This window comes from Carlito syrichta, unplaced genomic scaffold (assembly GCF_000164805.1).
Source record: "Carlito syrichta isolate Samal-C Ts95f unplaced genomic scaffold, Tarsius_syrichta-2.0.1 Scaffold315076, whole genome shotgun sequence".
Classification (NCBI taxonomy): domain Eukaryota; kingdom Metazoa; phylum Chordata; class Mammalia; order Primates; family Tarsiidae; genus Carlito; species Carlito syrichta.
Window position 1 is genome coordinate 52,567 of NW_007259172.1, and position 12,945 is coordinate 65,511.

A 12,945-nucleotide genomic window follows, 5' to 3' on the forward strand; every position below is an offset into this window, starting at 1 on the left:
GAAAGAAGCTGGGCACAGTGGATTCCATTTTATCAGGTAAACAACCACAGAATTGAAGCTCCGACTCTGTCCTATTTACAAGTAAGGGAGAGTCAAAATTGAAACTCATGGCTCAGTTGCATCTGAAATAGAGGCAGTAATTTTTCTTCAGTTTTCATTACCTATCCCAACTCAGATATCTCAACTCTTCAACACATTACTCACATAAACTCCAAAATGTCTTCTAAAACAATACCTATTGCAACAGAGCTATGAATTTAGACAGAGAAAGAAATAGTGATAAAAACAATTGTATGACCCATTACTTGCCCTCCTCTGTGTGTCAAGAAAACAAAACAAAAACAAAAACAAAACCCTTCTTTTTCACTGATTCACTACACAGACTAGCAATTAGTTGTGTTTCAGTCCCTTTTATCTAAAATGTGATTTATTGGCATATGCTAATTATAATAAAATTCCAAGGCAAAAATATTTGATGTATAATCATAGGAATGGAAGAGAACATAAGATAGTTCCTGATTATCTCACATGATTCCAGGGAGGTTGGCATAAAATACCTTCTAGGTAAAATTATCTTAATAAAAAATTTTCTGAAGAACAAGATTGCTTAATTTTAAGGATTTTATACTATATTGAACTTTTTTATAATAAGTGATCATTTTGATAGAATAAAATTTATCATGGACCCAAATCAAAGTGGTTTAACTACCTAAGGGACCCTCTCACACTAAAGATTACATCACACAGAATAGTTCCTCGAGGCAAATTCCTCATAGGCTGAATGCTTGACAGAAAATTTCGGAGAACATTGGTTGGTCCCTAGTATATGAAGATTTTCCAGCACCATGACTAGAACATGTCTAGAAACACAGTAGATATTCATTCCACTTTCCAAAACCTGGTCTACCATCTGCAATTTCACCTCATCAGAAAAGGACGTATGTTTGAGAAGGAAATGTTCTTTCTAAAAAGAGATGTAGGCTCATTAAAAAATATAGATTCTAGTATTTTTAAATGTAATTATGCCTACTGGGCTATTAATATTGCAAATGTAGCCTTATGGTTAGGATTTACTAAATCAACACTCAATAAACTCAAATTGTTTATACAATTGAAAGTCTATTTCCACACTTATAAATATGATATTTGAAATTGGGATAAACTATTTCCAGAAATATTTCATTGCTGATGACAAACAATTTTGTGAATTGACTTTTGAATCCGTTATTAGAGGAAAAATAGATTCAGTTTAATACAAATTCCATTGATTCTCAAGAAATAAATTACATGTTCAATAAATCTTCTGATAGTTAAATAAGTCTTTTAAGTTAAATAAGCCTTACAGTGTATATTGGGACTTTTAAACAAATACTAAAACCATAATTTTTTTTTAATTCAGAATTTCAAGGATCTTAATAATTGTCTTAAGTGTGATAGAAAAAAGTGATCATCAAGAAAGTAAAGGTCAAGACAGAGCCCTTTCTTTGCCATTTCAGGAGTTTCAAAAGGCAGTGTTCATGTCTAATGGAGAGAGTACTAAAATGTATTTATTCACCGGATGCAGATTCGTTAAATGCTTTTTATTTGCTAGGTGTTGTGTACAAAACCAAATAAGACATGAGCAATAATCACCTATTTATTCATACTACAAATATCTACTGAGTTCTTACTATGGGTCAGACACCGTTCTAGGCACTTTGAATAGGTGGGAGGCAAGACAGATAAGGTCTCTGCTCTTCTGGAGTTTCAGGGTATTTGGTAGTAGTGAAAGAAGAAACCTTATTGTTTCTTATTTGTATCACTTATTTGATAAATAAGTAAAGAAATGAATGAAGACCATTTCAGACAGTGATTTGTGCTATCAAGAAAAGAAAACAAGGGGATATAGGCATGCAACAGAAGTACATCTCAAGGTAAATTTTGCGCTTAGACCTAAATGACACAGAGAAGGCAGGTACTCAAAGAACCAGGGCAGAATGTCTAGGCAGAGGAAACAGCAAGTGTGAAGGCCTTTAGAAAAGAGTTGAAAGAGATCAAATTGAAAAGCTAAGAAAGTAGAAACTTCCCCCTTGCCCCAACTTCCCACCTCACCAACCCCAGGTTTGCTCCATCTGTTAGAACTTGACCATCTTCTTTCCTCTAGGTCTGGAAATTGGTCCTCCAAACCAGGAGACTAGGTTTCATATGCCAATAGCAAATGATGGACCTGATTGCATTTCACTTGGGTAGTTGTATTTAGAAATGTTTATATTTTCCATGGAAGCATTATTAAATCAAAGAGTTTATTAACCACTGTTTATAACTGAGGAAAATAAGTTTTTACCTATAAAAGTAATTTATAGACGAGGCCCGGGTTAAAATACTTAGAACCTCTGGTGCTATTCATCTTGATGAGACACATTACCTTTTACCTTTAGACACTCTTGGACTGAAACATGACAGCTGTTGATCTACTTGAGTGTTGTTAGCAGGCTGAGAACAGTGACCTATAGACTGAAACACTCAGTGCATCAAGGAAAGCTGGCATCTTGGAGTCAGATACCTAGAGTTAATGGGGAAATGATAGCTTCCCCATTATTGACAGAACACCCCAAATCCTCAGGCCACTCTTCAGCATGGTTATTAATCTTCTTTCCCAAGTCAAAGAAAGAAATATGTCAGCCTTAAGAGCCCTAATGGGAACAGGAAAAAAGAGAGAGAGAGATAGGGTAATTTTTTTTTTTTTTTTTTTAATGAGTCTTGTTTTGGCTTTCTTAAAGAGAACAGTTTGGTAAGACTATTAAAATCAGACATATTTCAATATGATGGACACATATAATACATGAACACATTTTTGAATAGGTAATCCATTCACAAAGCATATAAATCAAAACAATATAAAGAGGCATTAAGCAAAATGTTTCTACTTTATTTCTATCTTTCTTTTCCACCACAGTGACTTTTATTAGTTTCTTTGTCTTTGCTTTTTGTTGTGTGTGTGTGTTACAGAAACAGAAATATATTTTTTTATTTTCTCCCTTTTACACTCAATTCCATACTATATATACAAGGAGGGGACGCAAAAAACCCAAAATGTATTTATTAAAAAATTATGTATTTATTCTTACATGTTTAAACTTCAGTCACCTTCACCTTCAAAGTACCCTCTGTTTGATGCAGTACACCTACTGAGATGCAATTTCCACTGTTCAAAACAGTTTTTGAACTCATCGATTTTGATGCCTTTCCATTTTTTGTTTCATCTCTCCCACATTGGCAAAAACGTTTCCCTTTGAGGACTTTTTTAAATCTGGGAAACAACAACAAAAAAGTTGCTCAGAGGGAGATCGAGTGAATAGGGAGGGTGGGGCACAGGAGTCAAGCCTTTTTTGGACGAAAACCTGCTGAGCCCTCAGCCCAGTGTGGGCAGGTGTGCTCCTAGATCACACATCAAGAAATGGACAATTGGTTGAAAAAAATCTCAAAACAAAAAAAAAATTCACTGAAAGTGAACACAACCTCAACAAAATGCTAGCTGGTACACTGATGCCGATGGATTTCTAGAATACTTATCTAGCGGGGAAGCCTGTACTCCATATTACAAGGGGCCCACTCTCCAAAAAAATAATTTCAGGTGTTTTTGGGTCTCCCTGGTAGTGTTACACACTTTGCTTTATTTCTTAAATAATATGTTCCTAGGAGCTTTTATTTTACAAAAAAGAAATCTTTCCATATTCATATCTAGAGAACATTCTCCTTATTTTCTTTTGCATCTGCATAGTATTCTAGTAAATGGATGTATCACAATTTGTTAAACACAGTCCTTTATAAAATGGGTATTAAGTCTAGTTACAATCTTTTTGTTTTTACAACCATTATGGCAATGAATAAGTTTGTTCATAGCATCATTTTGCACATGTATAATTATATCTGCAAGATAAGTTCCCAGAAGTGGGATTTTTCTATAAATTTAAAATTATCTATTTGCAATTTGGGTAACTCCATGGGGGATGCACTACAGTATCCACTACCATCAATAACTCACACTTTTGGATTTTTGATAAGCTGATAGATGAAAAATGTCACAGTGAAATTGTATTTAACATTTCTCTAATTATGATTGAGATGAGACTTTTTTTCAGATGTTTAAGTGGAATTTGTCATTGCATTCTGTTAATTTTCTGTTCCTCTCCTTTTCCATGTGTTTATTATATTGTTGGTCTTTTTAAAAATTAATTTCTATTAGGAAGCCTGGCTTTTTGTGCTATGAATTGTAAATATTTACCATAGTTCTCATTTTGACTTTACTTGCAGAATTGTGTGTGTGTGTATGTGTGTGTGTGTGTGTGTGTGTGTGTGTGTGTGTGTGTGTGTGTGTGCTTTGTTTTCTTTCTGCTGGGTAAGAGGATTTTTTTTTTTATTTATTGTAGTAGTCATCAATCTTGTATGGCTTCTGGATTTTCTCCTGAAATTTTATAGCTTCATTTTATTTTCCATTTAAATTTTTCAATCCATTTGCAGTTTATCCTAGTGCACAGTGTGAGGATTTTTTTTCCTAGAAGTCATCCTAGTTGTTCCAATACAATTTATGGAAACATTTATTCCTCCATTTCTGATTATACTTGCCATCTTCATCATATGTCTTATATACTTGAATCTATTCATGCAGAGATACCACACTGTTTTAATTATTGAGGCTTAAAAATAAGTTGCAACATCCAATAGATTCAGTTTTTTTGAATAATTCCACACAGTATAAATTCATCTGCTGTGAATAGAAATAGAGCTCATTATCCAGAGCCCACTGTGTGACTTCTCAGATCAGAAGACATTGGCCTCCATCAGAACAGCCCTCCTCACTCTACTTCTTTTTTTTTTTTTGAGTTGGAGTCTTGCTCCATCGCCCAGACTGGAGTGCAGTGGCCGCTCCCGGCCACCGCAGCCTCGACCTGCTGGGCTCCTGCGATCCTTCCGCCTCAGCCTTCCGAGTAGCCGGAATGACAGGTATCACTACCACGCCCAGCTGATTTTTTGATTTATTGTAGAGATAAGGTCTCGCTGCCCAGACGGGTCTCGAACCCGCGGGCTCAGGCAATCCACTCACCTCAGCCTCCCAAAGGCGTGGGATTACAGGCTGAACCACCTAGCCTGGTTCTCATTCTACTTCTATTCTCTGCACATCCCAACCCCGCTCTCCACCCCAACAGATTTCACTGCCACAACTGGTATTTGTGGACCCCAAGAACTTCTTTCTCCTTCTTCCCCTGTTCCTTCTCCCTATTTGAAGACGGTCAAATGCAGTGCTTTTCAAAGCTTCCAGATGTGGAGGGCCTGTATCTGTATTCCAGGCTGTTGGATCCAGCCTGAAAGTTATTTGGGGCAACAAATGATCATTAAGTTTTATAGATTCTTTCTAGAAACATGTGCTTCTAAGAATGTGTGTAGGAGACATTAATATAAAGGACATAAGAAAAAAAGAGAAAAGTGTTTTTCAGACTCCAGAGCTTGTTGCTCAGCTGTGAACAAAGCCGGAAATTTCTTTTAGTCTGTAATCAGCCTTGCTTACTCTTCACCCCATCCCAGTGCTGGGAGGTGACAGGTAAGTTCTTGACAGTTAGAGAAATGAGCATGGAATCAAGGCTTCTCTTTCTGGGCAATGGAGGAGAAAGCGGGAGGGAAGGAGAGAGAGAGGGGAGAGAGAGAGACTGAGAGATGGAGGGAAGGAGGAAGGCAGAGGAGAGGGAGAGAGGAAAGAGAGAATTAAACATGCAGAAAGAATGCTTCAAAAATCCCCAGCTCTAGAGCCGGTAACACTGTAGTCATCTGTAAGAATATCAGACACTGGCTAATCTATAGAGGAATAGCCTGTCATAAATGTGGCCACAGGTCACAGGAGTGAGAATCCTAGCAATCCCCTTTTATTGGAGACTGGCTTTTTCATCCTGAGCCCGTCCACCGTGGGCACCCCACTCATCTCTCAGTCCCAAGTTCGAGGCTGAACACAGCAGTGATATCGCCCCGGAGCCTGGGAGTGGCCCGGGCGTCTAAATGGGAAAATGTTAAATCCAGCAACTGGTGCAACCGTCTCGATTTGAGTTTGGAGGCCGGCCGAGTTCCCAGTGCTGGGAGAGCCAGGAAAAAGGTGAAGGACCAAGGAAGCCTTCAGCCAGCCAGGGCCAGGCCGAGGCGATGGGAGGGAGGGGGGAGGTCAGTGCTGGGAGTTCATGGTCCATGGTTGCCACGCCCTGCATGCCCTAGCCCTGCCCAGAGCTGGCTCCACCTGCTCTGCCCCCCGCAGCCCATCACCCTGGCTTCCTCCTCTTCCCCTTGGTCCTCAGGTACCCACCCCACCATAGTGCCCATCCCTGTCACCTGTACACACCCTCGTGCCTCCCACACACACGGGTACACTCATCCACATTCACATACACACGCGTCACACATTCCCACACTCACAGTCACACACTCCCACCCTCACAGTCACACTCAACGCACACACACTCATCACACTCCCTCACACTCTCTCTTACAGTAATCACACACTCCCTCTCACATTCACTAAGTCATACTCGTGGCACTCACAGTCACACACTCACCCTCACATACTGGTACATCCTCACACACCCTCAGTCACACGTGCTCTCAGTCATATTCTCACACGTTCACCCTCAGACATCTGCATATTCACAGTCACACTTCAACACTCACGCTTCTTCTCACGGACTCACACTGCCCCCGCCCTCACACACTTGTGCACTCACACACATCTTCACTCACACTCCCATCCACACACTCACACTCCCTTGCTCTCATATTCATGCACACTCACACTCAGTCACACTGTCTCCCTCACACCACCTCTCACAGTCATACTTGTACACGTACTCACATTCTCATTTCACACACTCTCACTCACACTCTCCCCACCCACACATTCTCCTTGTCACTCACTTTCATTCACCTTCTCATGTGTGCACTCTTATCTAACCATTTTACCTGTCCTCTTCCAAATCTTTCCCTTTGTCTTCGTTTTATAGCCCTTTACGGGGGAGCGGAGATTAAAAGAAGTATGCTCTAATCACAGCTAGTATGTGAAGCTATGTTAGTGCTCTAACTGTATCAATGAAAAATAAATCCAGCCGGGCTCGGTGGCTCAGCCTGTAATCCCGCGCCTTTGGGAGGCTGATGTGAGTGGATGGCCAGAGCCCGCGAGTTCGAGACCCGCCTGGGCAGCGAGACCTCATCTCTACAATAAATCAAAAAATCAGCCGGGCGTGGTAGGGCATGCCTGTCATTCCGGCTACTCGGAAGGCTGAGGCGGAAGGATCGCCGGAGCCCAGCAGGTCGAGGCTGCGGTGGCCGGGAGCGGCCGCTGCACTCCAGTCTGGGCGACAGAGTGAGACTCCAACTCAAAAAAAGAAAAAAGAAAAAGAAATCCATATGTTTTTATGGAATTCAATCAACATTTACATAGCACATGTGCTAGACACTGAAGGAAGTATGCGGACAAAGAAGAAACTGTAAGTCTACCAAAGGCTAGGGCTGGCCAGTAGACTAATAGTCATCATTCCAATACTCATTAGCAAATATTTACTCAACACTCACTGTGTGCTCACACCACACTAGGTCCTGGGGATAAAATGATGGGAAGGGCAAAGTTCCATCCTTAAAGAAAGGGATGATTTGGTGGTGGGTGTGAAGATGCACATCAATAATAAAAATAAAACAAATTTTTGATCATTTCTATTAATATGCTATTTTTTTTAGAACACACATACTATGAGATATTTACTGACAACGATGGAAACACAGGGAAAGGACTAGGTCAAAGAAAGTGCAAAGACAAAGTATTGTGAAGATCTGAAACAAAACAAAACAAATGAACAAATGATCACATGTTGTAGGAGTCTCAGTGGAGACTTTGGAAGGAGGGGGATTTGACTGGGACCTCAGATAATAGGTCGAATTATGACCAAAGCTCTATATAATCATCTATACTGGCTATAAGAATGGATTACTGGTAGGGATGGAGCTGGGAGACACTCTGTGGTATTAATGAACCTACCTTGCTTGTGCGTAACCCAGATGCTCTGAGGTACATTGGCATTGCATGTTTTAACAACCAGAGACGAGTGAGCTCCTGTTCCCTACTCTTGTCCCCCCACCAGTTATGCAACAGTCCAGGCAGACACCATCTGTTCAAGGAACAATGAAGAGCCAATTTAGCTAAGACTGAACCAAGCATAAGGGAAGGTAGTGAGAAATGACACTAAGACCTGGACTTGAGGGTTTTTTCTTTTTTAGATTAGAAAATATAATTTATGCCGGGCTCGGTGGATCCGCCTGTAATCCCGCGCCTTTGGGAGGCTGAGGTGAGTGGATTGCCTGAGCCCGCAGGTTAGAGACCCGCCTGGGCAGTGAGACCTCATCTCTACAATAAATCAAAAAATCAGCCGGGCGTGGTAGCGCACGCCTGTAGTTCCGGCTACTTGGAAGGCTGAGGCAGAAGGATCGCTGGAGCCCAGCAAGTTGAGGCTGTGACAGAGTGAGACTCCAACTCAAAAAAAAAAAAAAAAAAAAAAAAAGAAAATATAATTTATTTAGAAAGTAAGTGAGAGAGTGAGACAGAGACAGCATTTACCTTGCCAAGGTAGGAGAAGGGGCCAGAGCTGAGGAAACATGGCGGTAGCCACAGCTCAAAGAGCACATGACCACACCAGAGTCTAGTAAAGCCATGGCCGAGTTTATTTTTTAGAATGCCTTGAATGTAGTCTTATGAAGTTCTAAATTCCTTAATTCTTCCTAAACCATCCTATTTGAATCACTGTAGTAGTCTCTAAACTGCAAAGCTTTATTCTTTAATGACACCTATTTTTCCCCCACTAAGAATGAATACCTATTATTTTCTCTTCAATTTTTTCCTTCTTGGCTTGTATTTAGAAGCCTTTGTGCATTTTTGGAATAAACATTTTGATTTAATCTATGTATAAATGATCCTTAAATTCTGTGGCAAACAATTTGTCATTTTGCTGAGGACTTTGGATTAGGAGGCTGGAGAGGTAGCATGTCACTTAGTCATGAAGCAGATCTGGCTCAGCCCAGGGTCTATATCCCAGTTCTGTTTGAGTTCTGTTTTGAAACTCCTCTTCAAAGATTTATTTTATGGGGGAAATCATATGCTATAGTAATATCCACAAAATGCAAAGGATATAATCCATTAGTATCACAATAGAGTTGCTTTTGGTTATTCATGGCTACTACACAGGGTGTCTCCTTGATCACAGATATGTATTTTGAGGAAATTATTGATGACACCAGGAATATAACTGCTATTCTGGACTTTGAACTTACAAGAAACTACATTTCTAGTTTCAGATAATTGATTACTACATTAGCCTGAGGAACCCAGTGAATCAACAGATATTCTGATGTGAGTGAAGTGTGTGACCACTAGTAATAATAAGAATAATAACAATAATAACATCAAATACAATTAACATGAGGAAGGAAAAAATAAAGAAATCTTGCTTCCTGCCCCAGAGTGGCTGACACTTGTATAAGAAAGATATTTGTACCAATAAGTACAACAAAAAGTGAGAATGTGATGATAAAGGTGGTCCCAAGATGCTGTGAAACTCTAAGAAAGAAATGCATAACTTGGGAGTTATGTAATTAGAATCAAGAAAGGCTCCATGGCTGAAGTTGGATCTTCAGGGGATTTTGAACAATAAATAGGTTTTAGAAGATGAAAAAGACATAAAGGGCACTCCAGCATCATTTGGAATTTACCAAAAACCTTTTTTTTCCATATCTTTCATTCTTTTTTTTCTACTTTCATTGGAGCTGAATTTTTTTTAATGGCATAAAGTGGGGACAGAATGGACAACTTTGATAAACAAAAGCATATCATCACCTCTCAGGTCTCTGAGATGTTTTCTCGGAGATTAACTTAGTCTTCTGTCTTGGCTGGTACTGGGCCTTGGTTCTGAGGCTTCCAGATGTAGTATATGAAACGAGCTCTTACCTTTGCCTTCATCATTACCAGCCTGTAATCAACTGAAAAAAGCCAAAATCTACCGAGGAAGAGAAAGAGAAACACCCTCAAGGTGCTGAGAGTTAGTTTGATTAAAATGAGCCCATCTGTGCAGGTCAAACCCTCATGATTCTCTCAGGCAGGCAGCTTCCCCCAGGCCGGCTTGGACAATGAAGTGTCAAATGTGTCTTTCAAACTCACATCCCTTGCCTCTGCTTCAGATTTTCCAACCAGGGACAATCCATCTATTTATCAGGCAATTTATTAACATATTTTATAGATTCATGAGGTCTAACTTATTCTCTGAACCCCACTGTAACCCGCAGAAAGGCAGAAGTTAGGAGCCATTTGGGGGTTGGGAAATGGGAATAGTTAACTGAAGTTTCCGAGTTCTAGAAAACAGGAGATCGAAACTCCACTCTGGGCAAAAACCCAAGGCTTTTGGCTTAATTACTCTCATTGGCTCTCACCTCATCTATATTCTGAAACCTTCCACCCCCCCCCAAAGAAAACTACTTCTCTCTGCGTTTTTCTACTCTCACAGGCTTTGTCACTTCACATCAGGCACACTTCCTGCGTTATTCATTTTTGCCTAACACTTTCCTGAGGGCAAGAGCAAAGGGGACAGCCTCCTGAGCCATGGCCCAGGTGGTCACCCAGCTTGGCCTGTGTCGAAAACTGGGCACCTGTCCTGGAGTTTACAGCAATTAGGGATGCACTGCTATCAGCCTCCCGGTCGCTTTATTTTGCAGTAATAAGTTTCTTCTGGAACATTATCTAGTAATATGAAAAAAATTACACTAGAAGATTCTCAACTGTCTCTCAAATGGTGATGGCTAAGTCATTTCAAGATAAAGAACTATATTCAAATGCATAAAAATAATCAGCTGTTCCATAGACCTCCCACCCTTGCTCCTGTTTATCAAAAACGCTTGGGCAACTGTTAATGCGATCCCAGAGCTGCCAGAATGCCAGAAGAATGGTAGAATTCCAATGACCCTGAATTCTACCTGAGATGGTGTAATTCCAGAAACCTCAACTCTCACCGCACCTTCCATTCTATGCGCCATGCTTTTGGGCACTCTGTACTTGCAAAATATTTCCAGTGAGTGGCAACCTACCCCCTTCCTTGAGGAGATGAAGCACACATGTGTAATTAAAAGAAGACTGATGGTCCCAAATGGTAAACAAGATGATCCACTGATGTATAGGGGGGAACAATTGCATTTTCTATCTTCATTTATTTTATTCATGCATTCAATTTATGCGTAAACATAAACTATTGAAAAAGTTTGGACACCCTTGAGCTAGAACCTGACCAGCACAAAATAAAGCTGGGTGGATCCCCTGCAAAACTCCTCCAAAGCAAAAAATACATGCAGGATTGCTTTCTTACTGCATATGGGCTGACTGGAGGTTCTCAGACAACACTTGCACTAGAATTAAGAGGAACCCCAGCAACCTGCAAACGTGGAGTTGTGCCCTTGCATAACAAGGTAATGGAATGTGTAAGAAGAAGAAAAAAATAAAATATAATCTTCCTGTTTTTTTTATTTCTAGAATCAGCAATTAGTATTCTGGATCTACCCTTAGATATTAATTTGAGAATTATACATTTATTTGCAGAAGTGATATTTATCTATTTTCATCGTTTTCTTCTAGATTTCATCACTGGTTTCCAAAAAACACTACTTGAAGAAGACAGATAGAATGATAGATGATAGACAGATAGACTGATAGATATTCTAATGCATAGAATAAATACTAGAAACAATAGGTGAGCAGAAACATGAATTTTGTGTTGTTGCTTCTTCCCAAGATGGTTTGTCACTTGTGTTGAAGGCCTTCATTCTCTCTATTTTTGCTATGTTGAAATATTTATGTAAACATTTCATTGAGCCTCACATATTGAGCATCTCTCCATCAAAAAAAGTGCACCTGAAACACATACCTAATGGTCACAGCTACAGCCTAGGGATGTGAGAACGGCAAAGGCACAGCTCACAGCTGGGGCAACCTTCCTTGATGCAGTCACCAGCTGAAGCAGCTCCACTTTTCTTTGTTTAATTCACTGGGATCTACCAGATTTTGGGTTCACATGTTGGGTTTTAAGGTGAAATTTAGCCATATGAGATGGAAAGTTCCATCAGTCAGAATTCTAGAGTATTTAGGGTGGGTGGAAGGGACACTTGTCCACAGCAAAGTGAAGCTGATTCTTAAGAGAACAGTAGTCAAAGTGAAGGCTACTCCTCACAGTGTAGCAGGGGAGGTAATTGTCAGACGTGGTGACACAATGATGGGGAAGAAAAAATGATCCAAGAGCATACCTGGCACAAGGAGACAGAGAGTGATAAGAGCAAGATAAGGAAGACAGGCAAGGTGAGTGTCAATGCAGACTGTGCACTTGAGAAACACTGAATACATCTGAATTATTTAGGCTATATTTTCCAGCTAGATTTTTGGTTTTTTGAGTGTGATATCAAGCAGAAATTGAACCACATAAGGGCTTAATCTTGCTATGCCTGTTGAAATTTCTGGTGTCCTGCCAGGCCTGCCTCAAGGGTCAGATTCTTCTGGTTGTTCACCTGCTGAATGCCATGTGCACTTCATTTCTTTGGACCACCAGAGACGTCACCCCAATAATATTGCTCCACTTTTTAAAAAGCCTACCATGGAAAAGGTCAAGACTCCTCAGTAGATAAATTAATTTTCACTGGCATCACTTCTGGAAAACTATACTTAAAACAGAGAATCAAGCCGGGCTCGGTGGCTCAGGCTGTAATCCCGCGCCTTTGGGAGGCTGAGGTGAGTGGATTGCCTGAGCCTGTGGGTTCGAGACCCGCCTGGGCAACTTGGCGAGACCTCATCTCTACAATAAATCAAAAAATTAGCCAGGCGTGGTAGCGCGTGCCTATAGTTCCAGCTACTTGGAA

At 40.3% G+C, this 12,945-nt stretch overlaps 1 protein-coding gene across 1 annotated transcript in view; it reads left to right on the top strand.

The window, feature by feature from the left end:
• LOC103274857 (clavesin-1) overlaps window positions 1–12,945 on the top strand; it is a gene marked incomplete at its 5' end in the record, with an annotated part of 98,665 nt that overhangs the window by 31,394 nt on the left and 54,326 nt on the right. The gene's annotated exons all lie outside the window — the stretch shown is intronic.